Source organism: Python bivittatus, unplaced genomic scaffold (assembly GCF_059951505.1).
Source record: "Python bivittatus isolate LINGU-HERP-01145 unplaced genomic scaffold, Pbiv_v1 ctg000020_np1212, whole genome shotgun sequence".
Classification (NCBI taxonomy): domain Eukaryota; kingdom Metazoa; phylum Chordata; class Lepidosauria; order Squamata; family Pythonidae; genus Python; species Python bivittatus.
Window position 1 is genome coordinate 66,967,623 of NW_028277030.1, and position 26,423 is coordinate 66,994,045.

At 38.0% G+C, this 26,423-nt stretch overlaps 1 protein-coding gene across 6 annotated transcripts in view; it reads right to left on the minus strand.

Moving 5' to 3' along the window:
- Positions 1–26,423, minus strand: part of LOC112541063 (uncharacterized) — a 381,739-nt gene that overhangs the window by 272,980 nt on the left and 82,336 nt on the right. For 2 of the 6 annotated variants that reach the window (XR_015796087.1, XR_015796090.1), the window contains exons 7-9: positions 26,275–26,368; positions 20,150–20,217; positions 17,822–17,940 (exon numbers count right to left, since the gene is read on the minus strand). The exons of the other annotated variants lie outside the window; for them this stretch is intronic. The gene's annotated coding sequence lies outside the window, so the exon portion shown is untranslated. The remainder of the gene's footprint in view (positions 1–17,821; positions 17,941–20,149; positions 20,218–26,274; positions 26,369–26,423) is intronic. 6 annotated transcript variants of the gene reach the window in all.

Below are 26,423 nucleotides of genomic sequence, written 5' to 3' on the forward strand. Positions count from 1 at the left end.
GATGCTCAATGATAGATGCTAGGAACATTGAGATAGTTGAAACTATATTCTGACCAGCTGACCAACCATAACTTGATCAGCAAAAGCATCAGGACAAGAGGTAACAAGTACAAAATACTGGGGAGCAAAAGAGGTAGGGTTCAGACCTGGCAAGACAGAAAGTAAGGGAGACTTAGGGTCAATGGTGCCAACCTGGGCTGACTTCTTGAAGTGTCATCCTTATATAAACCACTGACTTATTGAACCCTACTCCATCTACTTACACCATTTGGTGTGGAAACCAGGTTGAAGGAGGTGGAAGTCTTCAATGCTGAGCTACAAACATCCACTCACCATGGCAATCCTTTATGAGGAATGACGTGTTTTATGAAAGGATGCACTAGCTACACTTATTCTTCTACCCACCATGGATAACACTTACATGCAAGTCTCTAACACTAACCCTAACTCTGAGATACTTATTTATGCAGTAAATATGTACTTGCTAAAGTTAAGAACTATACACTAAGATAAATGTACAGTTAACACTGGGAACATATAATTAACAGTGTACTTAAAATCCTTCTTCTGCCCAGTTTGTTACATGGAAGTATGAATTAGGTATGCCAGAAGAAACATAAAAGTAAGTTGGATGCAGTGGAAATGGGATACTTAAGAAGTGCGGATGGTGAAACAAGAAGAGATAGCATCAAGAATGAATAGGTATGAGTAAATTGGATTGAATTAAGAGTGAATGACCAGTTCAAAATAAGAATATTGAGAGGGTTTGGTCATAACAGGGAAAATAAATAAGGATCAAATCACAACAAATATATGAGGAAAGAGTGAATGAGTGGAAGAAAGGGAAGACAGAAAGTCATGGTTGGATGGAGTTGACGAGACTGTCCAAAAGAAGGAGCTTAATGAATAAAAGGCAATGTATGAAGTGGTTATGGATAGGGTGGAACCAAGGATGGTTTCCAAGTACAGAAAGATATATCAAGAGGTATAGAAAATGGTGTTGGTGTTCACAAAATTTAATTAGATTACTTTGTCTTATCTGCTGCCTTTAATATCTTTTGCCCACTTTTTATTCTTTTTCCGCACTTTGCATAACATTGCCTATCCTAAAAGGCAATAGCAGAATGGATATATATTTATGTGTAGGAAGGGGATTGAGTATTCATTTATTAAACAAGTTATCTGTGTAAAATATTTTAACATATTTGCTTGCCTTACTTTAGATCCTGAATGACTGTATGATGGGCTGCAAAGGCAGATTTATTTATTTATTAAAGCAATTTATATGGCTGCCCAACTCACTCCTGGTGACTCTGGGTGGCTTACAGAAATAAATATGGGCCAGCTTTGCCCACTTGATGATACCTATGCCCCATGCCCATGCTAACACACTCTTGATGTGAATTTGGATGCCAATCCATTTTTGAAGACAAGAACCTTGATTTGGAGACCTTTTCCATAAATACAACAGGAGAATATAAATTTGAATTTCCATGTACCAAGAAAGGTACATTTCATCTAAGGACAGAAACAGTTCTGAGTAAAGACTGGGTATTGCATTTTCAAAACTGAATAATCAGCGTCGTCGTCTTTTTTTTAATCCCAGAATTTCTAGAGAGATTTCTGGGTGCAAACTAAAACCAGCAGAAGCAACTTTAAATGTCCTCTGTAACGTATTCCCATATTTCATTTTGAATCTGTGACTAAATACAGACTCAAGTCTTCAGCGCCAGGTAGTATTTGGTTTTTTGTTTTGTTTTAATCCTGACCCTGTCTTCACTTTTTAATCATTATCCCTAATTAAGAATTCTAGAGAACTCAGAAAATTGAATACTATTATGTGACTTCTTATGTGAGCTAGGAAATGTATTTGCCCTAATATCTGGAATGACACAGTACAGCTTTCTTACTGCAACCGTTTTATCTTGGATTTCTTTTACTAGTAAAGCAAGCTAAATATGAAAATTCAGTCCAGACAGAATGAGGAGATTTACATGGCTCAAATCTGTTTGCTTTCGGCAGAGTTTGCTGTTAGTACATACTGTATATAATACCCAAAGCACTAATATTCTCATAAACTAGTTTGTACTCTCTGATCATTTCTTGTACACATAGGCTTTGCTTAACATTAAAAGCATTTATAGGTTTAGAGGAAGCCAGACTGGCAGCTTTGAAACATCATTTTGCATAAACTTCATTATAGAACCCATGGTTTCAAAGACTCTCTTGCCATTCTGAAAATGTGTGGTACTGATTAATTCTATGAGATTATACAGATTCATTTACTGTAAAAGAATTTATACAGAATTCATTGGATATTTCAGTTTATTTTACTAGCATGCTCAGATTCTCCCAGGCATTGGGCTAGGGTGGTTGGAGCTCCTTGTGATTGTATAATGTGTTTGTCTTATTGACCAGTTTTGCCATCTGGTTATAGTGATTGTTATATGTTTTTGTATATTGTTTGCTTTTATGCTGTGAGCCACTCAGCCACTCAGAGTCGGCAAGTGTCTAAGTTGAATAAAAATAAATAAAGATATACCATGTCCCCAGGCAGTACAGTGGGACAGATTTTTTTTCCTGTTAAATAATGTGAAAGCAGCAAGATGGTATCCATGAAGTCCTGCTATAAGAAAAAAACGGCAATTAAGCCATTTTTCATGCACATGTGTAAATAGCAAGGGACATATATTCTCATTCCCCAGAGTTTTGTTGTATGAAAAAACATGGCAGCATATTACAACTAGAACTATTCTTAGTTATCCACCAATAAAAGGGATTCACTTGACATTGACTACAGATATAACAGTACCAGCACACCATTAAAGCAGCAGTCATCATCATTTCTTGAATAAATATATATAATATCACAGATGAAGTACAAGGAATAGAATACATCCCTGCATCCTCTAGTTAGGCTAAATGAATATATAGGCCCTAAGATTTAGAGCAGGAGTGGACAACCTTTTGGTGGCCAGGAGCCACAATTTACAGTTTTCAGAGGAGTGAGCATAGCCCAAGGGGGCCTGGGGATGCAAAGTGGGAAAAGGCATGTCACATATATAGATTGAGCCAGGGTTTTCCATTTTTTTCCTGGCAAGAGGAAAGGCAACTTTGCTTGTTAAAGCAGTCTTAAACATGATTTAGACATTGTGCTACAGTTTTTCTGTTTTTCCCAACTCAAATCATTTGAAATCATTCTACTGACTTTTGACAGTTGCATCAGGGGAGGGGGACGGTTAGAGGCTGCAATAAGGAGGTTTGGGGCTGTATAATAGTTTATATAATTTGAGGCCATACGGCCATTTGTTGGATGACATCATCACACATGTATTGCCATTACGACATTATCAGAGCTTGTAACCAATGCTAGGAACTGAGGGCTTATCCACACTTTCCCCTAATAGCGGCAAGAACGTGCCCAAGTATTTTTTTTTCTTCTTTTTAGTGGCATGTGCTCATGACTTCATGTTTTTCCCAGCATTCACCTGAGACAGCTTAAAGTAATGTTTAGTTGCCCCAGTTTCAAAGGAATGGTTTTCCTTTTTTCTCAACACAGCGTTTGGCGTGGACATATTTAAGCAAGGCTTCACTGACGTTGAGGTTTCGGATCTGCCCATCTCCTATTGGCCACTTTAGATTGCTGTAAGCATGCCCCTCCCCCCCAATTCATGGCCATTTTGGCTCGGGCTGCAAGAGAGATTGGACGTCTGACATCCACAGAGGCATCTGCCCATATAACGCCTGAATGGGGCTTTCTTACGTACACAAGTTTAGAGATCTTCTGAAGGAGCACTTTTAAACATGGGTTTAAACATGGGTTAAACATGCTTTTTAAACATGAGTTTAGCATTCTTGAAAAGATTGATTTAAACTGGGAAAGAGAGTTTCTGTCACCAATGAGTGCATTATAGGTATTCTGCTGCTTCTGCAACAATGGGTTTTACATGGGTGCACTTTTGCTATTTTTATTCATGGGCACAGTGCCATTTTGTCCATTTTTCTACTCCACAGTTTACTTCTGTCTGCTGCTGATCACAATCACACACCATCGCTCTCTTAAAGCATCAACTGGAGTTTGTTCATTATTGATTGCTTTTTTCGGCTCCACCCTACACCACTCCTCCATGCCTGTGACCTGTCAGTCATGTTATTTGGGGATATGAGCTTAGCACTCTTTCAGAGCGCTCCATGCCTGCCACCTGTTGGGCAGCATGACAGGTGGCTAGACCACTGGTTCTAAGCATCTGTCTGTGCTCACTCTTTCCTGTCCACCATAAGTTAAAGAGGGCAAATTATGACTCCCACCACTGCTGCACACACACACTGGTATATGGCATTTGATGGGATGGGGAAACAAAGCCAGAAAAATCCACCAATCGCTTTCTTTAACTTGTCCTCCATCAAACCCGTAAGGGCAGCACTACTCTCTGGCCTCATTATTGAAACAGAAGAAGAATTAGCTATAGGGGCAGTGTCATTTATGCCAGCACGCTTTTCTGCCAGTTCGTTGCCTGGAAGGTAGCACTTTCAGGCAGGCTCTGCCCTCAGAGAGCGCCATTAGGCAGAGGCAGTTTTCTAGTTTTTGATAAAGGAATATGACCCACAATGTTGGAGACTTAGAGCAGAGTTTATTGTAGCAATATACTGGGAGGGGGAAAAGGATTATACTGATGTTGTATTGCCAGGGGAAAGTTTTTAAACCCGTTCCCAAAAGCCATTTTCCTAAAGAAGCCTAAGAAGAAAAAAGAAAGGATGGAGCTTATGGGTGAAAAATACCATCCCATGCTGCTTGATCAGTGTTTGCTTGCAACCACTGTTTGTTTGGTTTGGTTTGATTTGATTTGGTTTTGAAATAAAGGTTGGCTACTGCTGTCACTTCTTGTTCGTCCTCCTGTCCAAAGATCAAACATTTGTTCTGAGGATTTTAGATGAAAAGTAGTTTATGCTATTAAATACAGTATATCAAAATATTGATTTTATTTAAGCTAATATAATGAGTAAAGTTCACTCATACAATTGACCTATGAGTGTAATTTTTTTTCTGGAAAGACCTTTATTTATTTTCTACATTTACAGACCAGCTTTCTTCTTAGGAGCACAAAGTGGCATAGATGGGATGACCCCTTTCATGGACATAGTACAAACAGAAGGAAAATTGGACAGAAAAATTTGTAGAAGGACTGTATCACACAAATTGCATTTTACAGGGAGATAAGACATAAAAACCTTTCATTAAAGCCCAGGAAAATATGAAATGCATCCAAATGTACTAATCAGAAGGCTTAAATATCATCAGGAATTATCCATACAGAGAACACTCTGTTATCTTATATAAGAAAAATATGACTGACTGAATTACTGACTGACATAAGTATTTTTAAGAGTCCATACATAGTTCCCCCCCCCATTTTATTTTCCCAGAAGAAAAATGAAAACATGATAGGTGGAAATGTGAAATGGCACCAGTTCTTTCAAAGAAAACTATCTGTACCAACTAAATCTCTGGCTTGGATACTTAAATCAACCTATCTGATCACAGTCTGAAATAAACATGATCATATCACTTGAATCCACCCAAAAAAGTAGCTGATCAGCAGCATCTGGATATTTGCAGCCTGGATATGGTAGCTCTAATTGTAGGGCTTAAGATTGCTTGGGTTGGAAGACAGCAGTTTTGAACTGAAGCTGAAAACCAGGGGTGGAGGGTACATTTGTAATAGGCTAGGAGTGGGAGGAAGACAACGTCATTTGTTCTTGCGCTCAGGAAGCTGTGAGTGGCCCACACTGATGATAGGCCAAGCAGAAATGGTGGATCTGTCATAAGAGGTAAGGGTGAATTGCTTTTTCAAAATGAGTAGTATGTTCTGTAGTTTTGGATCAAGCCAGGATAAAATCCTTTCCCCTTTATAGTGGAGTCTCCTACAAATTTTAGTAATTGGTCAGGTTTGGAATATGATTCCTCAGATAGCAAGTTCTAAACAATTTAGAACATGAAAAGTTAACTCCAACATTTTGAACCGAGCTGCAAAATCGATTGGTGAATCTTTGTGAGTGCAAATACTTTAAAATTAGAATATTATGACCACAAAGACATTCAGCTGTCACGTTTCACACTACTTGAAGCTTCTAGGCAGTCTTCAAGGATAGCTAGACCTAGAATATATTGTTCTAGTCTAGACGCCATGAATAACTGCAGTGAATCAGATTAGGTCAGAATGATTGCAGAATGATTGCAGGTTAATGCCATCAGCAAAAACCTCAGGAACAGTATAGGACTGAGGCACACTCCCCAGCCACAAACCTGATCTTCTGTGGACAGTACAATCCCTTCTAAAACAGGCAGAGACACAATCTCCAAACTAGCTTTTCTAGACAAATCAAAAGAAACCCTTACTGACTTAACTCAGATAACACAGTTATTTAGGATTAGCCAGTTAAGCAACTAAAAGCACCTAAAGCTGGCGGTTATCATAGTAATGGGAAGTCACCCTTTTGAGGCAGCCAGCATCTATGAAGTTGCTGGGTTCTAAGGATTTGGAAGGAACATCTGGTAGTCATCTGTACAATACTTGCATCCCCTCCCATGGCTACCTTTAATTCTTTGCCGCAAAAGAACTGAGGAGAAGATATGCAGCTGTGTATATGCAATTGTTCATAGATAGGTGCTTCTGACCTAGCTGTGCACGCCTGAGTTGTGATATAAAGCTATAAGAGAGGTGCTTGCTTGGCTTACTAGCCTAAATATATACTGGCCACAATAATATATTAATAAAAATATCCATTGAGATCGCACTTTGTTTAAACAGCAAAAATTGCCAATCATTCTTTCAGCTAATCTTTGTAGGCTTGCTAATAAAATTCTTTCTGACTAGCAAGTAAAGCATGTTGTTGACATAAAACTCAGCAGAAATATTAATAATTTTCCACAGGATATGGGAAATGTCCATAAATCAGAAAGTGTGGTCTGACAAATCTCTTGCTCTTCATAGCATAAAGAATGGGTGTGATTCTTCAAAGGCAATAGGAAATAATATCTCTGAATACAAGTTGACCCACATAGTTTTTCAAAGCTGGAAGAATCTCTGAATTTTGGTCCAGGGTCTTATGTAACAATAGCTGACTGGATTATTTGTTATTATTAAAACTCTGAGGAGGAGTTAAGATGCAAAATGTTGTTGCATCTTGGGTCTCATTTACAATATTTGTCTTTTATCCATTTCAACACTGCAGTGCCATCTTTCAGGTAAACTGAATTCAGAAGCCCTTTGCAGGCATGGCTTTTCTATATGTGATTACAATCACATGAAAGGAGAATGTCAGAAAGATTTGGTTGTTGCTTTATTTGTGACAATGGAAATATATTAGCTTTTGTAGAAATACTAAAGTCCTACTCAAAATGGATCTTTACAATGTTCTAAACCCACCCTAAAACCTTCTACATTAATTCTGCTATGTATATAAAACATTTTGTGGTGTGGAGAAACATACTGTAGAGAGTAATCTGAAAACTAGACAGTGCATTTGGTGTAGTGGTTAAGGCACCAGGCTAGAAACTGGGAAACTGTGAATTTTAGTCCAGCCTGAGACACAAAGCCAGATGGGTGACCTTGAGCCAGTCATTCTCTCTCAGGTTTGGGAAAGAGGTAACAACAAGCCACTTCTGAAATCTTGCCAAGAAAACTGCAGAGACTGGTCCAGGCAGTAGCCAGGAGTCAACACTGACTCAAAGGCAGAAAAACAAAAACAAAAAAATCTGAAAACACCTGTTTTCCCTTGTTATGCAAGATTTAAACATGCTTTCTGAAATGAAAGGTTAAAAAAGCAATGTTTTATGCTAGCCCTAGGAGGATTCTACTTGTACACAAACTATAGATGTGGAGGGAAGGAGAGAGAACTTCATACAAAGCATGCCTTTAAGCAATTTTCTTGTTTCCTGGGTTGTTCAAACCCATAACAGAACAATACCATGGTGCTTCTTTGCATCCAGATGCTCCTGTTCCTGCTTCCAACAATTCATTGCACTGATAAAGCAAACTGAGGGAAATTTAACACAAAGACCATGACTTCATATAGAGGGAAAAGAGAGGCAAGGTTCACTAAGCAACAAATAAAGGAATCTTTTTAATTTCTCCAAGACTAGCCACCTATTTCACAGAGAAGGAAAACTGACCCAGGTAACTGCAAGATAATGAGTGCACCGCAGATTGAAAAGGGAAAAAAGAGAAAATGAAGAAAAGAGAAAAATAAGAGTTTCACAACTCCCAGAACATCCCTACGTACAGTATACCCATGATTAACAAAAATAGAAGAACCAGAGAAAAAAATGAAGCATTAAAACAGAAAAAAATGAGGGAAATATATTGCAAATATATTAATATATTCCTAAGCTTCGTGCTTAAATAAAAATAAAAGTTAGCAAGGAATCTCCCAGCCTCCCATACCTCCAACAAACATACAGCTGCAACTCACAAACCAAGCAATCAATTTTGTAGCAGCTGGATCCTTCTGGTCTCTTCTGAAGATGTGGAAAGATCTTTTTAATGCAGCATTTTGTCATGGTGTCTTGCATGAATGCCCTATTCAGAAGCAAATACCTAGAACCTGATTCCATGTCCAACTCGCAGTCAGTTCCACTCCCCAGAGAGACCCAATCCAGGAGATTTGCTTTGTCAGTTTTGCAGATTAGGACCTACATTCACAAAGCTAGTAAAGCAGTTCTTCATTGGAAAAGAAGCTGAGAAGTCCTCTTCTATCTAAGCCAGGGATGGACTTGACTCCTGCTGGTAAGCAGAGTATCAATGATTTAAGAAATAAACATTGATATTGACTTTGACTTCACCAAAGTCTTCATTTGTGCAATAAGGGACAAGGGAGCAAAGTCTAAGAATATGCTAACAATGCAAAAAAAGAAAAAAGAAACAAAATTTGAAAAGAAGCTTTAGTGATTGTGGGCTCTTTGTAAAAGGGGATGGAAGAAGCAGAAATTTATTCATAAGCATTCATAGGTAAGATGTTCAAGATTTGGAGGTTTCTAATGTCTTTAAATGATAGCAGATAGTGGTTAGAAAGACAATAGATTTTAATTAATAGTTATAGAATCCTTTTTTCCCACAATGGCTTTAGTATTGGTAACACTGTCAGGAACCTTTTTTCAAAATGTACATACTTTGGGCAGATTTTACAAAATCTATATATGACATCAGCTCATCAGCTGTTGTTACTATGTCATGTTTCAGATATAGAAGTGAGGTTGAAGAAATAATCAGTCTAAGGTCACACTGTGTACACAAGGCTGATCCAGGAACTGGGACATTTGGACCACTCCAGCCCTTAGAACAACAGGGATCGTTACTGTTTGGAACGGGCCGAAACCATTGAAAGTTCTCTGCCAATCCAAGCACAGAAATTAAATTTCCATAATGAATTAAGCTTTTAGTGCTTGTGTTAAAGCAGTGTTCCTCAGTCTTGACAACTGGAAGATGGGTGGACTTCAACTCCCAGAATTCCCCAGCCAGCCATGTGTTGTTACTGTGTTAAAGCACAAAGTATTCCCTAATTTCTTAAAGTATCGCTGCCTGAATTAGGCTATATGTTACCTGTCATTAGAAATCCCTTTGCATTAACAATAGCAATGATATTTTGGCAAAATACTCTATAGAACAATCCAGACAAAGCTGAACACTTTCCTATCTGTTTATATCAATGGGAATGTTAAGTATGTACTTAATTTTCAATGTAATGCAATAGTGCTAAATTACCAGCATCATGTCTCATGGGTCTTAATCTTTCTTTTCTGAGGAAAAATATGATGCAATGGGAATACTTATTCTGACAGATAATTTGTTAACATTTGCTTCAATGGGGGAAAAGTAATAAAGTACAGACATGCTAAAAGAGGAGAAGCAGCCAGTGAGCCACATGATTCAGCCCCAAGGGTTTTTCTAAAAATATTATTTAGTTAACACAGTAAATCTAGATTGATTGGCTTACCAGCTATTATTATGTGCTGATGAAGTAACTTGCTTATCTTACATAAAAGTCATTATTTCACAAAACCCTTACAGCTACAGTTCATAGCCATGGCCCTCTATCTTTTCCCCTCAATGTTTATATGAGGGAGGGACTAATACATATTCCTGTTTAAATTGACTCAAAAGAACTCCACAAGACTCTGTTTCTTTACCGAAGAGTTTTAAATATCCTGATTTGTGGCTGGCAATGAAGTCCATAATATGTGGAATGGAAGTATAATTAATTCTTGAATTTAGGCAAAAATAAGTCAGGAGACTGTGAGTTCTAGTCCCGCCTTATGCATGAAAGCCAGCTGGGTGACTTTGGGCCAGTCATTCTCTCTCAGCCCAACTCACCTCACAGGGTTGTTGTGGTGGGGAAAATAGGAGGAGGAAGGAGTATGTTCACCGCCTTGAGTTAGATAAAAATAATAAAGGTGGGATAAAAAATCTTACACACACACACACACACACACACACAGATCTCATTTGCTTGTGGAGTCCAAAGGAAAAAAGTCACTGTAGTACATGTCTACTGATTTTGCTTCTGATTGATCTGTAAGATATAAATTATAGTGGGAAGGAGAGAAATACTTTTCATAAACATTAGGAATGTATTAAAGTATTTACATGGTAGCCCTTATGGCAGCCTTTTCCAACCAGTGCCCTTGACAAACACTGGGGCTGCGAATCCCAACATTCCTAGACACTGGCCATGCTGGATGGGAAAGACATAGTTCAAGATATATGGGTGGCATGATTAGGGAACATTGCCTAGTTCTGTAGCTGTTAGATCCTATAAAAGTCAAGGAGCATGGTAAAAAAAATGGGACTAAGATTTAAATAGAAAGAAGACCAAACTAAGACCAACAGGTTCAGCAACCAGCCTTAGAACTGACAATGAAGATACTGAAGTGGTGGATAGCTTCTACTTTTTAGGTTTAACTATCAACAGTTGCAGATATAACAGATATTCTGATGCTGGGATTTGTTTATACTTATAAAGATCAGAATTTTTGCAGGCAATGGTTTTCCCTGTGATACTCTATAGAAGCAAAAGTTGAACCTTGAAGAAGCAAGTTAGAAAGAGTATTGATGCTTTTGAATGTTGGTGTTGGAGAAGACTCTTGAGAATACCAAAGATAGCCAAGAAAACAAACAAATGGATCATTGAACAAATCAGTTCAGAGTTCTCACTCAAAGCACAAATGACCAGACTCAAATTATTGTACTTTGGATACATTGTGCAAAGACCTAGCTCTCTCTCTAGAGAAGTCTATAATGCTGGGAAAGGTGGAAGGAAAATAAAGAAGAGGATGAGCAGCAGCAAAGTGGATAGACTCAATTACAATGGCAATAGGTGCACTGTTGGAAGACTTGAAGGTCGAGGTTAGAGAACAAATCTTCCTGGAGAAAATATATCCATGTCATCACTAGGAGTCAACACCACCTTGATGGCACATTATCTATCTATCTATCTATCTATCTATCTATCTATCTATCTATCTATCTATCTATCTATCTGTCTGTCTGTCTGTCTGTCTGTCTGTCTGTCTGTCTGTCTGTCTGTCTGTCTGTCTCTGTCTGTCTGTCTGTCTGTCTGTCTATCTATCCATCCCTCCCTCCCTCCCTCCCTTATTTTTCTGTACTGACTGCTCACCTGGCCACACTGGTATGGAGTATCTTTGGGAATGTGAGTCCCTCTATACCAGGCCAGAGAAATAGGTTAAAGTAACCAAATTCTGGGTCAAATGCATGTTTCATGCCTTCTTTAACATGAACAACAGCAACAACAAAAGATAATACTTTTTCCAAAAGGCCATTTCCTGTTCTTTCAGTACTAGCCTCATCCTCTCCTTTTCCATTTCCACCTCTGCTTGATCATCAATTCTAAGAATACCCGAGGGCAGTCTTCAGAAACCCAAATGGAATCTTCAGAGTGAGGCCATCCCATCCTACGATCAGCATCAGAGAAGCTGAGCAGAGAGGACCATAGGAAATTAAGGGGCTTCTCAATCTCAATTCCAATTTGATAGTTGCTACCTTCATCTCCATACTCCAGAGATTCTTATATCTTTTCTCAATTCTGATCACCAACCAAGACTACAGCTACTGAGTCATCAACTGTTACAGTCTGTCTCATTCACCCCTTAGGGAGAGGAGTTATTAACCTGCCTACCTTAATTTATTTGGACCATATAATCTGTACTCCTATTCTTCTTGGGCTGATGACTTGCCTTATTTTAGAGATTCTTTCTCTGGAGATTACACATGTAGATTTTCTTTACTGTTAGAGCACATGAAATAGCAGAAAACTAAAGTTATAGGGCTATCACTGGGTACATAGTTCTCATCATAAGAATTGTACAGAGGTGGCTTCCTATAGTTTGTTTCAGAGAAACAAACCCTACAAAGATCCTTTTTCTCCCCTATGTTGCACTCAGTCCTGTCTATCTTGCTGGATGTATTACAAAAATTATGCAGGGAATGCTTATTTATTTTCCTTCTATCCATGGGTTACTACAGATTCATTCTTGATCTGCAACAGCCTTGAGATCCACAAACAGCTGTTGCAAACTAAATGTTCCATGTAAATAAACTACTTGATACTTTTTGCTGTGCTCAAAACTTTGTGGGTATTCAAATGTTTCCTTCAGCATTGTACAGTTCAAATGACACTGGACAGCTCAATGCCAATTTTCTATATAAACAAAGAAAGGAGAACACATTTTCACAAAAAACCCTATTTTAACCTTCCTATTGTGGAACTGGTACTTTTAACATTGGTTTTCAGTCAGCTGTTCACTTGGCAGCCTTGCAGAACATCTTACAGATCACCTGATATGCCTGATGGATTCACCAGACAGTAGTTCTTGACATTTCCTTCAACTGGGAAACTCCATCTATTGATTTGTTTATATGCAAAGACACTACCCAGTGCCCCTGATATTGCACCAGAGCAGATCACAACCTCTTATTAGAAGAGGTTCTCTTTTCCTATCATCGGATGCATAGAAGATATAGGGAATGCATGCTTTTACTCTCACAGAAAAGGTTATCATAGATTATGCTATGCTTCTTCACCATATATCCTGACTGCATCTGCACTTGGTTGGCTGAGGCAACCGTGCTTTTTAAACCTGCTGTCCTGATTTTGCAAAATTTACCTTTGGCTACAGCACCAGATGGATGGATCCTCCATCTAGATGTGAAATGCCTTGGGTTCATGGCGTGGTTGCTTTGCACCAATCCTTTTTAAGAAAGATAGAGACTATCCTCCAGGCTTAATGTCACCTTTAAGTACAGAAGTCTTATCCTACTAACTTTTTGCTGTTTTCTGAAGAAATGATATTGTGACTTATCTGTCACAAGTAAATTGTGGATTCCTGTGGTCTTGTCAGTTGTAGAGTCTTTCCCTCTCTTAGATGAAGCTTTATTTGCAGCTATTTCAGAATTTTACAACTGAAAATGTCTTTGTTTTTCGCTATACTTTCCTCAAGAAACTGTATAATATTTACCCATTTATCATATCTTCTGTATCTATATCTATATGCCAGTTCCCAATAATTTCTGCTCACTAAATTAGATCAGAACTATAAGCTCCCACCAAGTTCCCCCCATTAAAGAATGTCACCTACAGAGTTCTTGGAGGCATATCTTCTCAATCATCACTCCCCTTCTCTGAAACAGCATTCCCTCAGAGATTTGACTTGCCCAAACAATGTGGGGAGATGGAAAGCAATCAAAACTTGATTATTAAAGCAGGCTTTTGAGAGGGAGATGAACTAAGAGAGATTTCTCCTATCTATGAGTACTGTATATGCTTATTTAGGTTTTTATGATTCCCTAGCTTAGGAATATTTTAATATATAATGTTATTTATCTGGTTCTATTTCTTAGTTGTTTTAATCTTGTTTACACATGATAGGTTTGTAAGTCAGCTTGAGTTGATCAATAATTGGAGCAGCATATAAACATAATAGATAAACAAACTACTCATTCTTTTGTCAAAAGCTCTTCTATAGAACCTTTGGTTGCTTTCATGGAAAGTGATTTTCTTGGTGTGATCACCTTGGTGAGAAAAGCATGAGAATTTTGTGCACTTCAGGTTAAAAACCTCAATTTGCAGTTCCACAAGGATAAAGCAGCTCTCCAAGTGTCCTTCCTTCCATAAATGTTGACATCATTACAGGTTAACCAGCTAACCATGTTCACTTCTTATATATTTAGCATACATTGGTCTTCTAAGTGGATCAAACAGCAAATTTCTTATGATCCAAATACCTATTTATTTAGTATTAGGGACTGAATAAAAGTCTGTCAGTTTGATTTCTTCCAGTGGGTGAAAGATGCTATTACTGTATCCTATTAATTGGGAAAGGGGGTTAACTTGCTCCAGTGGGTATAAAAAAAGAGTCTAGAAGAATTTAGCAGCTTCTACTGGTCCTTTCACTGCCTTACCAAGATATGATAGTCACTTTGGCCATCCTGTGCTTTCCTATCTCTTCACCTAGACAGGACATCTATCTATCCTTTAGAATATGAGATCTTAATTAGCCATACATATGATACACACAGTCCATAAAAAAGAAGAATAGGCTGCTTGCCTGAAATTGGTTCTTCAAGGGACCATCTGTGCCTTTATAATATCCATTCACCTTCCTTGTTGGAGGTTCCAGTACTTTCAGATGCTTTCAGGGTTCTAGGAATGCTTTCTCAGTCTCAGGGAACTGAGAGTATAGGCATATGTGTACTGTCTAGAGGACAGTTTTCACCAACAATCCTCAGCAATTCCAGCATTATCTCTATGTAGCTGCATAACCAATACATATTAATCCATACAGGTGAATCCATAGATGGCCATTCAAAGAAACATAGTTGAAGGTCAGTTTTGATGTTAACACCACCATATTAATTACACCCTATTTCATTTCTCTAAGTTCATAAATCTATGCTCCCTTTTCTTGTAATCCATATCTTGTTTAAAAGTCCTTCTCTTAAAGTGACAAACACAATTTCTTTTCTGTTTCTAAAAACTGCTGCAGGACATTATCCAGTCTTACAAAAATAGTTGTTTGATCACTTTAATATTTTATCCTTCAGGTCACAGTAACGCAACTTTTAGTGCACCAGATGTTTCCAGCATTCCTGGAAAGCATGGCCAATGATCAGGGAAGTTGGAACTTGTAATTCAGTAATGCTGTGGGCTGCTTCTCCCTTCTTTAAAGCATCTATCCTCAGGTTACTTATGATAATAAACACCAGGTAAACCAGCAATCATTGAAGGATATAAGCACAAAATATAGGCATATAAGGTAACATCAGCAGGTAAAATATCTATAAAATAACAATTTCATAATAATAAGACTTGGGTAATGTTGGGAAGTTTTTAAATCCCACAGGCCAAGCCCAGATGTAGCCCTCCCACAGAAGTCTCTGGTAAATTTAAAATGCTTATCTTTGACTTTAAACCAATTTCTTGTCATTTCTTTTTCAAAGTTTGATAATAACATATTTAGGAAAAAATAGATGAAAGATTGGTTGCCATTCCAGATTTATATCTTTATATAAATGATTTACATTATATTATCATTTCTAGTAGTACTGGAAATACAGGTAAAACAAAATTCCTTCTCCATTTATGATTAGGCTTAGAATGAGGTTTGATCATCCAATTAAATTAATTGATAGCATTTGTACAAAAGTATACATAAAAGAGCATACAGTACTTTGCCAAACTCATAAATGTATGGGACTAATTATTACAAGGAACAATAATGGCATCGACACACACGTTTTTTAGAAGTATACAATTTCAAAAGAAATAAGGTTAGTATTAATTTTTTGATGAACCCTCCATGTTCAGAGTCAGTGTCTTTCTGAAAATTGGATTCTGAAAGCAATGCAATTCTAGCAATATTGGGCTGTATATAGAGTAACCCATGCATCAAAATCTGTTTTCCAATTTCCCGAAAGTTTTCCCCACTTGCAAAAAGGCTACATTTTTCTAAGAGCCATCAGCCATTTGGTCCAGCACTCTGTGTGACAGAGCAGCCAATTGGAGGCATTAGGAAACTCACATTAGGAAACTTGGGTGGAAGAATAATAACTCCTTGCCCCTGTTGCTTCTCAGCAGTCAAAATTTAAGACTATTTAAAGCTGTCTATGATGCAGGAGGTAACATGCATCAATAGTGTTAGCCATGGATAGCCTAATCCTCCGTGAACCTGCCCAGTCCCCTTTGAACATCATCTGAACAGGCTGCCATTATCATGACTGCTGGCAGCAAATTCTACTGTAGCTATCCAAGTGAACTATTTCATTTTATTTCATTGTCAAGGTGCTTGAGAATTTATTTAGCATTTCGTTTAATTAAGTGTTTGTGCTTATGTGATTTTGAAAGGTGCAGAATGCCAATGCTGTATTTTTCTTGTCATGCTACTTCACCATCAGTCTTCAGCTTCCTGACTGCCTATTGTTCTTGCTCTGAACTCAAGGAGAAACAGAAGCTGAATTTGAATGAAAAATAGAAAAATTCATCTATACTGTTAGGACTCTCATTTCACCCATAAAAATTTTGCTGAGTTTTTCCTCTCCTTGAAAATTGAAACAATTTCCCCACTATATTGGCTCAGAATGGTCAATATAGAAGAAAATCTCAGCACAGCAAAAGATATAAAATGCTGAATTCTTTGGAGCTTTTACAGTACATTCATCTAATAACTACTACAAGAATGTAAGACAGGAAAATACTTTATGGACCATAGATCTTTTGCAATCTACATCAATTAATTTGGGTAGCAAAGCAATTATTATTGCAATATATGTGTGTGTGCACATAGGCATTAAAAATAACCCTAAAATCTGTTTCCAAACACCTACTAGATCTAAACATTTATTTTCATAACATCCTTAAATTATACAATGTACCCAAGGGAAGTGGCCTAACTTGAAAATAATAGCCTCACTCCATTTATTTGGTTTATAAGGCTCCTTTCTTTTTAGCTGACAAAGGTTTTGTTTAGTTAAACTTGAAGCCAATCCTTACTTTTTTTTCAAACACTATTTAATCTTCTGAGAGAGACATGCAATTTTAAATAATGTCTTTTTGAGTGACATGAATACTTGTCCAATCTGAACATGTACAAATATGTACAAACAAAAGCTACTTATTAATAGGCAGGGATAAAATAGATAAACAGGAAGCACATAGAATGTGTTTAGAAAGGCACAAGAGTTGAAATCCATGAAACATAAATAAACTTTCTTAGATTTGACTCCCTCTAGAGTATTTTTAAGGGAAAAGCTCATCAGAGAGGTTTCATTTTCATTACAGAAACATTCCAGCAGCAATCCCACAAAAATGTCCTGTTTTTGCCTTTCCTAGACATTTTTTTAATCTTCAAGTTGTGTGTGTGTGTGCGCGCGCTTACATACACGCACACACACACACATGCTAAATTGTAATTACAAGAAGTATCCATAAGAAATAAAATTTGTAAAGGCATATTCTTAATGGGTATTGTTAAGCATTCATGCTTGTCCAAGAAACAATAAAGGCCAGAATCTGCTACTTTAGGCACACTTAATACTATTGTATATCCACTTATGACTTAGTGCAGTTTCTCCAAAGATAGTGCCCTCCAAACGTGTTGAGAATTATAGTTGCAAGATATCTAAAGGGGATCAAGTTGAGGAAGACTGGACAAAATTAATGATATTAATAATCCAATGATTATTCCACAAAGATCAACTGTATGAGACCCAGGTATCTGAAGTAAACTTGAGTACACTTAGCTTATACATACAGGAGATGCATCTCTTGAAAGTTGGGGGGGAGGGAGGAAGCTGTTCAGTAAAGTCAGTCCTTTTGACACCAACTTCTTCAGTGAAATTCCCTCATTTTCCTTTTCCCTCAGCCCTAGAACTTCAGAGAGGAAAGTTAGGAAGAATAGTAAAGTATTCTAATTTCAGTGGCTTTGTGGCAAAATTAATTCTTTTCACTTAATCACATCCTTCGTCTCATGCTGATTACCTTGGTCACAACTCCCTGAACTAACCAGCCAGCTGAATCATCACGCTGGCATGTAGTCAAATCTTCCTTTATTTTAAAAGATTTTTCCCTTAGTCATTTATGAAACACTTTCATGGGTTATTAGGGAATGCACTACTTTTTAAAATATATATATATAGATTCATTAACAAGCATCTTAACTCTTGGACTGGGAGAAAAACAATTAAGGGAACATAATCTTTGGGTGCACAGTAGCATTACTGAAGTAAAACTATCAGCCAATAGGAGAACCAGTTTGATGTAGTGGTTTAAGGCATCAGACTAGAAGCCAGGAGATGGTGAATTCTAGTCCCATCTTAGTCACAAAGCCAACTGGGTGATCTTGGACCAGTCACTCTCTCTCAGCACTGGGAAGTAGACAATAGCAAACCACTTCTGAAATCTTGCCAAGAAAATTGCAGGGATTTGTCCAGGCAGTCTTGCCAGGAGTAAAAAATGAAAAATATTATTTATTTTTAATTAATGAATGTATTAAAGTAACATGTTCCAAATCAGACATATCCTTATAATCACCATTGCCCAAGTACAACTACTATGACTACAAAATGCAGTTGTGGCTCGCTGCATATCCACACTGCACCTTTAACTGCTTCTTCCCTGTGTTGATGCCAGCTGGGCTCTAAGCCAATTTAAAACAATTCTGTCCAGATTGGGACACTTTGACAGTGACTTGCAGGTGTTCAGTCTTGACTGCTGGGCAATTCCTCTGCATGCCAGGAAAGCAGTTACCAATTGCTTTCTTTTCTGTGGCTGGATTTTATTGTCATACAGACATCCATATACAAAGTTAAATTTATATATACAAAGTTAAAATATCAAAATACACATATATACATGTGAAACAACCAGCTTTCACATTAAAAAAAACCCTTTCTTGCATTTTCTTGTCTTTGGTTTGATAAAGTTTGCCTCAGCCTCTGTACAAGAAACTTTCAGAAATATAGTGGTTATAATACTTGCCTGACATGTAGAGTGCCACTGGTTCAAAACCTGGCAGAAATGTTTCTATTTTAATTACTGTTTTTCCTTTCCATAGCTATCCATTCTGCTGCTTAAAATTACAATAACAACTATTTACTGTAGTAGTAATAGTAATACAACCAATGCACCACTTCATTGGCCCAGTCACTTGAATTAAAAGAGTTTCACCCCAGCTTCCACACAGCCCCAATCTATGTACTTATTCTTTTGGAATATTTGGGAGCTGGGATGAAATGCTTCTACTTCAGGTGACTAGAAAAACAATAAAACAGTATTAAAAAAGAACAACAGAACAGTAGGTAGCTCAGGGAAATTATCTCTCTATCTCTCTATCTATCATCTATCATCTATCATCTTCTGGATTTGAATGTGACATTTTAAATATATCAGGCAAGTATTATAACCATTTTGCACCTGCAGTACCATTGGTAATAGTTTCTGCATAGTTTTTAGAGAGCCAGAGTGGTGGCCATTGACCCAGGTGAACAGATGTTCCTGCGTCTGCACAGTAGCCAATCAAAGTGCAGGAATGTATCTAGAAGAAAGTAAAACACAGCTGGAAAACTGGACAGCAATGCTTGAGCCAATACAAATCAGCAAGCACCACTTTCAATGCAGAGCAGGAAAACACAGGTGGAGGTGACATTCACGGTGAGCATGGGTTAAGTAGAAGATTATGTTATTCTATTCCTGCCCTCTAGAAATGCTTGGTGGTCAGTACTTGTGTTGGGACAATATGGCTGTGTGGACATGCCCTAAAAGACTGGGTGAAAAAAAAATATCAGGAAATCCTTAGCTGAATTTTATCTCTGTCATACATTTAGCAAATAGTAAATTAGTCTCTGACTACATTAGTGCTCTCATCTGTGCTTTGGGAATACCAATAACAAATTTGCTGTAAAAATAACATTATTCTTCATTGTAGGCTTCTTTAAAATGTTCAGATAAATGTAGACTTTGGAAAAAATGTTCAGAAAAATATTTATTGATTAATTCAATTAGTGTTCCACCTATTTATTCTAGTGAGAAGTCAAGTGCAGAGGCAGACATAAAAGGAGTGTGTATTCTTATGTATACTGACCTTGGACATGGTTAGTCCCTTACATAAATCCAGAGTAATCGTTATCTGACTCACAATTCCTTATGAATCTAAAAGAAAAATATTACTACATTAACTTAAGTAATTCATGTTATTATGGGTAGGCAACACAGCAGACAGAGGAAAGATTATTGACAGTGAAGATTGTGTGGATCAAGATGCTCCCTACTTTGTTAGGCTTTGCCGGCTTATGTGTGCAATAGCTTAGATTTGCAGGGTAGAGTTTTTAATCATACCCCATGCCCTAACTGTTCTGAGGGTTCAGAATAACAAGCAGAGAGAAGAAAAAGAATAACAATGGAGAAAGAAGTAGTGGAGCTAACTGAAATTATAGGTTAACTTTCCAAGAACAAATTCCACACTGATTGTGGGCCCTTCCTCACTTACCCCTAACCATGGCACAGACATGATCCAGTAACACTTCTTTTTTTTTAATTACTGTGGCATTGTCTTCATCTCATCCCTGTGTGGCTGAAGCAGCTTATATTTGTCCTTGGTTGTCCCAGTTTTAAAGAATTATTCTGGATACAATCTGGCCTGCTTTGTTAACCCTTTGGTTGCAGGCACAGCCATGATCAGGGATGGGGATCTACCCACCTCCCATTGACCACTTTAGGCTGCCATGGGCATGTGCCTCCGCTCTGGTCACTGCCCTCCATGGCTATTTTGATTTGGCTGCTAGAGAGATCAAAGGCTGAGGTCTCACCAGTGCTTTTCAAAAAACTTGCCAGGCCTTACAGAGGGCTCCTTATAAACATGTGTGGTCAGCATTCTTTCAAAAGAACACTAGACTCGTTTTTTAAGCACAGGTTTAGTAGTCCTTCGAAAGAGCACTGAAGATTGATTTAAACTGGGAAGGAAACCCAAATTCTGCCAGCGATGTGTTGCTAATTCTGACACAAGTGGGTGCATTATACGTTTTCTACTGCTTCTGGCCCCAAGAGGTTTGGAGTGTCTTTTTCTTTTTCTTTTGTTTTTACTACTTTTATTATTTCAGAGGATTCACACAAAGCATTGCAACTTGACCCAGTCGGCATTCTCAGGACCAATCTCTTGAAACTGTAGTTCTTTTGCAGCTGTTTGTCACACACATAGTTATTATGTCACTAGGAGTGGTGGGGGCCGTTTTGCTGATCTGTTCCTGGTTAGACAGACCAGGATACTGTGATGACGACTGCTGTGGTTACACAAGGCCAATCACAACTGTGTAAATCTGAAATGCTGCTCTGGCGCATGTGGCAGTCCAGGGGTTGCTCCCTGGTGCTGCCAGCTACAAGGTCAAAACTGGGCTGCTTGGCCCCTTGCTGTAGCACTGCCATTCCTTTGCAATGGTAGTCAGGGATGGAGTTTACTTTCTTTCAAAAATAGTCTGAGGGACAGTTAAGAAATAGCCTGAAGGCAACAGATGCAAAAGAGGAGTTGTGCCAAGCAGAAGCATCAGGAGATCTCTTTCCCACTTCATATTATGTCCTCCTCTGTCAGGCAGACTATTTCTCAACCTGGGTAGAATGCTTCTATACCTGTGTTCAGAAATATCCTGACAGCTAATAGGCACATTGGAAGACTGTGAGGAGCATTGAGAAAGTTATCCCTTTCCACCTCACCCATGCCGCCCCTAAGTGTCTTCCACCTGTTAACTGGCCAGCTTGACAGGTGGCTAAACCTGACATTCTGTCTAAATTCACCCCACCCTCTAGCAAGAATAATTAGTGCCTGTTTTCCCACCAGCATGTGGGAGAGGATGCAACCCATGAGAATCCAACAATCCCTTTAGCCCACAATAAGTAAGGGAGGACAATGTATTTACCTAATTCCTGTGGTAGAATAGGAATCAACAATGAGGGTAGCAAATTTTATGCCACCATACTTTTCTCCAGGCACGAGGACTGGTAGATAACACTTTAATTCACCCAGGAGGAATACTTTTCAGTTCATCCAGCACACTTAACCTGATTTCTAAATGAAACAATTTTTTGGAATTTGCACAATGGATTGAACTATAAACTATCCTAATGGGCCAGGTTTGTACACTATGTTATATCCCCAAATTCCTAACCAAATTTAAATGCTAGTTAGGCTTACCATATTGTACAATACATGTGCTGTGTCTTTACTTGACCTGGTTAAGTACAATATGAACACAATCATTGACTCCACCATACTAGCTAGTATGATGGCAAAGATGAAAGCTAAGCAAAGGAAAATGGATAGACTGAAGCCTGGAGAGCTTCTCTGAGGTTTATTTTTAGAGGGTCTGCTTGGGAAACTCAGACAACAGAATGATCAGCCCTTTGCCTCTCCAGCCAATTACTTAAGAAAGACAAAATAAGCATGAGGGTATCCTCACACTAGATGGAACCTGATGGCTGAAAAGATGGAAACTCTCAAGGCTGAGTAACTGTCCTGTCTGGGGCTCCCATCAGACAGTCAGATTAGGTATTCTATGATTTACACCACCTGGCATGTATCAGAGGAGGAGGGATTTACATTTTCTCAGAGGTACTCTTTTTGTGACAAAGAAAAGGCAAAGACTCTGTGGTGTCCAGCTCAACATCTGGTGACTATACAGACACATTCTTGTAGTTTTCTTGGCAACAATACCAAAGTGGCTTACCATTACCATCTTTCAAGGAAAAACTTAAATGAATAGTGCTGTCGCATTGATGACATTAATGAAAAAAATCCAATGCTGTCCTGCATCTGCTGTTGTAACTAACAAAATGATTGAAAGGTTGACTGAGTCCATCATATGGTGAACCTTCTAATGGTAAGCAGAGGTGGCTGGAGTTTCAGTCTTACTCCCTAACTCCAACCCTTTCCTCCATAAGTTATAGCTATATATTCTTAATATGCTTTATAATTGTAAATGTTTCTAGCATACTTCTAGATAAAGATTCCCAACTGGCAACATGAACGGAATTTCCAGTAGCAATGGTGCAATAAATTATTTCAGACTTTAAACTTAATTGTCTAATGGAAAGCTCTTTGAGGACGGCCATGCACATTACTTATGATGATGATGGTGATGATGATGATGACGACCATCCACTGAATCAGTGAACTGCAGGATGAAGATCTCTTCATTGAAAGTTATCAATTGGTCTCCATGCAGACCCAGTGTGGGTTGCTATAGGTAGATGTTTTCAACTTCCCAATCTAGGTGTGAGATAGAATGATTGATCTGAAGTCACCCAGCCAGCTTCTGTGACTAAGGAAGGACTAGAAACTGGATCTTTCCACTCTTGGTCCAGTCCCATTATATCACACTGCTGGCGTGAGTGTGTGTGTGTGTGTGTGTGTGTGTGTGTAAAGGGGGGTGAGAGAGCGAGCAAGCAAGAAATATCTATTTATAAATATACTGTACATACAGTAATAAAACTATAAGCATCAGCATTAGTGCCTGTTCATGTCAAATCAGCTGTGCCCAGCTACAGAATATTTTTAGAAAATAGAAAAGATGCTGTAGCAAGTAGCATCAGTTCAATGGATTCTAGTATGCTCATGTTCATCCAATGACTGATGCCTGTTTCTCTTTCATTGCCTGCAGCAGCTGCAGCATCCTGGACTTTTTAGTTTGCCAGTCCTGCAGACATCTCACTGCATGGGAAGTGTTTTTCCTGGCCACTCCTCCCTAGTAGTCTCCTGAGTTCATTAGCATTAGGAGGCACTCCTGGACAGAGCTGACTTGGTGCAAGAGAACTAATGGAAAGAGAAATTTCCCTGCTAATGGAAAGAGAGATCCCCTGCAGATGGAGCTCCCACTCAAAGGATGTGCATCTGCCCAGTTTCCTTCTGAACCCCCTATACCACAGTCCATAATATTTAGTAGGGTTCTCTGATCTTAGAGAGAAAATTTGGGAAAGGACTCAGAGGGCTTCTGAGGGAAGTCTGGAGCAGGAACTCAGACCCTGTGATCTTTTCTCTGTTGGCAAGACATGGAAACAACTCATTATAATGGATCTAAGCATTCTTGGCTCCTGGATTGGATGATTTTCAGAAGTTGGCCACAAATGAAATGTTATGAAATGTTTATTGGAGAGTTTCTTTCCCCCTGCCACATATTACATATTTCTAAAATTGTTGACTTCATTTAAAGATTAAAGCAGACTCCACTTTCTTTATTTGTCATAGGAAGGATTGTTCTGTGTCTCAGTAACAAAATGTGCTAAATACTGCTAATGCTATTATACATACCAGTAAGTTTAGGAATTGTGTGGTGTCTGTTAATGCTAATAGAGCCTCCACACCCTTGCCAGGCTACAATTGCTTGTCTTTTCTGTTTATTTAAGTGACACTGTTGTTTGAAATTATGGGGTGGGGGCTTCTTCTGATCTTGAGTCATGCATCCTCTGACTGGGATGCTTTGCTCAGCCACTCTTAGCACCTCATTAATTACCAACTGAAGCAAAGTCAAACTGTTTTGCAATTCTGGTGCCTTTGTTAAGAGATCACAATCCTGTAGTGGAATGTTAAAAAGGTTGATTATCTGCCCTATGTCCTATTTGATTCTATGGGACCCAACTGGCACTTTAATCCCTGTAAATATAAATATAGTTCTTTCCAGTTCTTTTGCACCCATCTCAGTTCAATTCAAGGCTCCAAAAACATACTTTTTTATGCAGCATCCCCTTTTCCATGCAATTCCATATATTTTATCCTGGTTTTCTAACAAATGGGTGCATGGTCACTCAGGGGGCTGAAGGTGCTATAAATAGGCGTGATAATGGGTGCACAGATCTGGAGAGGCTGGATATACTGCTGGTTTCTCTTTTAAAGAAAACAAAATATAACTTAGCTATATCTATACCATGATACAAGAATGGCAGAGAAGAAGCAAGTTGTGAAACCTGCATTTGTTTAACATATTTTAAAATAGAATAATATAAAATACATTTTAAAAGGAGAAATAAAGACCATAAAGAATCTTCTTTTTTAAAAGAAAAAAAATTCACAAAATAGGCATGAAAGGAGGCAGGATTCCAGTGATCGTATTTAACAGCTAATGACACACACAAAAAACCACATTTTATTTATAGTGGCAATGAATTGTGCTAACTTACATATATCACTATGTTTAACCAATAACTTCCCATTAAGATTGTCAGATGAATTACTTCTCCAGGTTCCATCTTTGGAAGATGTGTACTGTGTGTGAATGAGATACATCTAACACAAATGTGTTTGTTTCTTTCTTTCTTTCTTTGTTTATTTATTTAGGGTTGAAACTGAAATTTACCATCAGAGGGATAATCTTAAGGTTCTTATAGTTGGAATTCCATTTATTTTTCATAACCATCTCAGGTACATAAGGAACATCATTACTTGTAATTACAAGAAATAGAAGAGATGATTTTGCAGTGTTACCTACCTACCTAAGCACTTGGTGGAAATTGACTATTAGCTAGTCTGGCTTTTCCCAATCTGGAGCCATCCAGATGTGTGGGATTACAATTTCTGCAATTTCTAGAATGCCACTTAAATCTTCTCTAGAAGATCCCACAACATCTGGAATAGATTTTGGAGGATAAAGGAGACAGAAAGGGAATCTGTTCAAATTGCTCTTCCCTCTGTACTGGACAAATTGGGTGCAGGTTGTGTTCTTTTGTTCTTATTACTATTTATTTTATTTGTTGCACATCATTGTATACTATGTGATGCATGTGTTTCTCACAAGTAAAAGAGTAAAACTCCCTCAAATTGAATTTGGCTACTTCGGTCTGATTTGATGTATAGAAAGCTAATATTACAGTCTACAGTCTTAGTTCCTTGAACACCTGTCCACATATTCTATCTCTAAATGAGGAGAAATAGTAATACAGAATTTTCTTGCTTCTTAAATGTATATTCTTCCAGGGCTGATTTCACCTTTCACATTTTTTCTTCTAAAAGAACAACACACAATTACATTTGGGGGACGCATGATTATCCTCATCAACCCTTTTGATTGTCCAGGGGGTTGTTTGTTATTTTGCTTTGTTGCTTCTACCTTCATAATATAAACTGAACTACAAAAATAGTGGGTGAATAGTTATTTTTGTGACCATATTTTATACAGATTCAGTTGTTGACATAGCTGTAAAATATCACTGTCACCAAGTTTAAATTACCTCATTCAGTCGTGTCTCTAGATATATATTCGGATCAAAAATTGGTGTTGGAAAGTGCTTGAAAACTTCCCAGACGCCCAGCACTTTAGCTGATCTTGAAAAACAAAAACAAACAACTAAGCAGGGTTAGAATTAGCAAGTAATCTCAG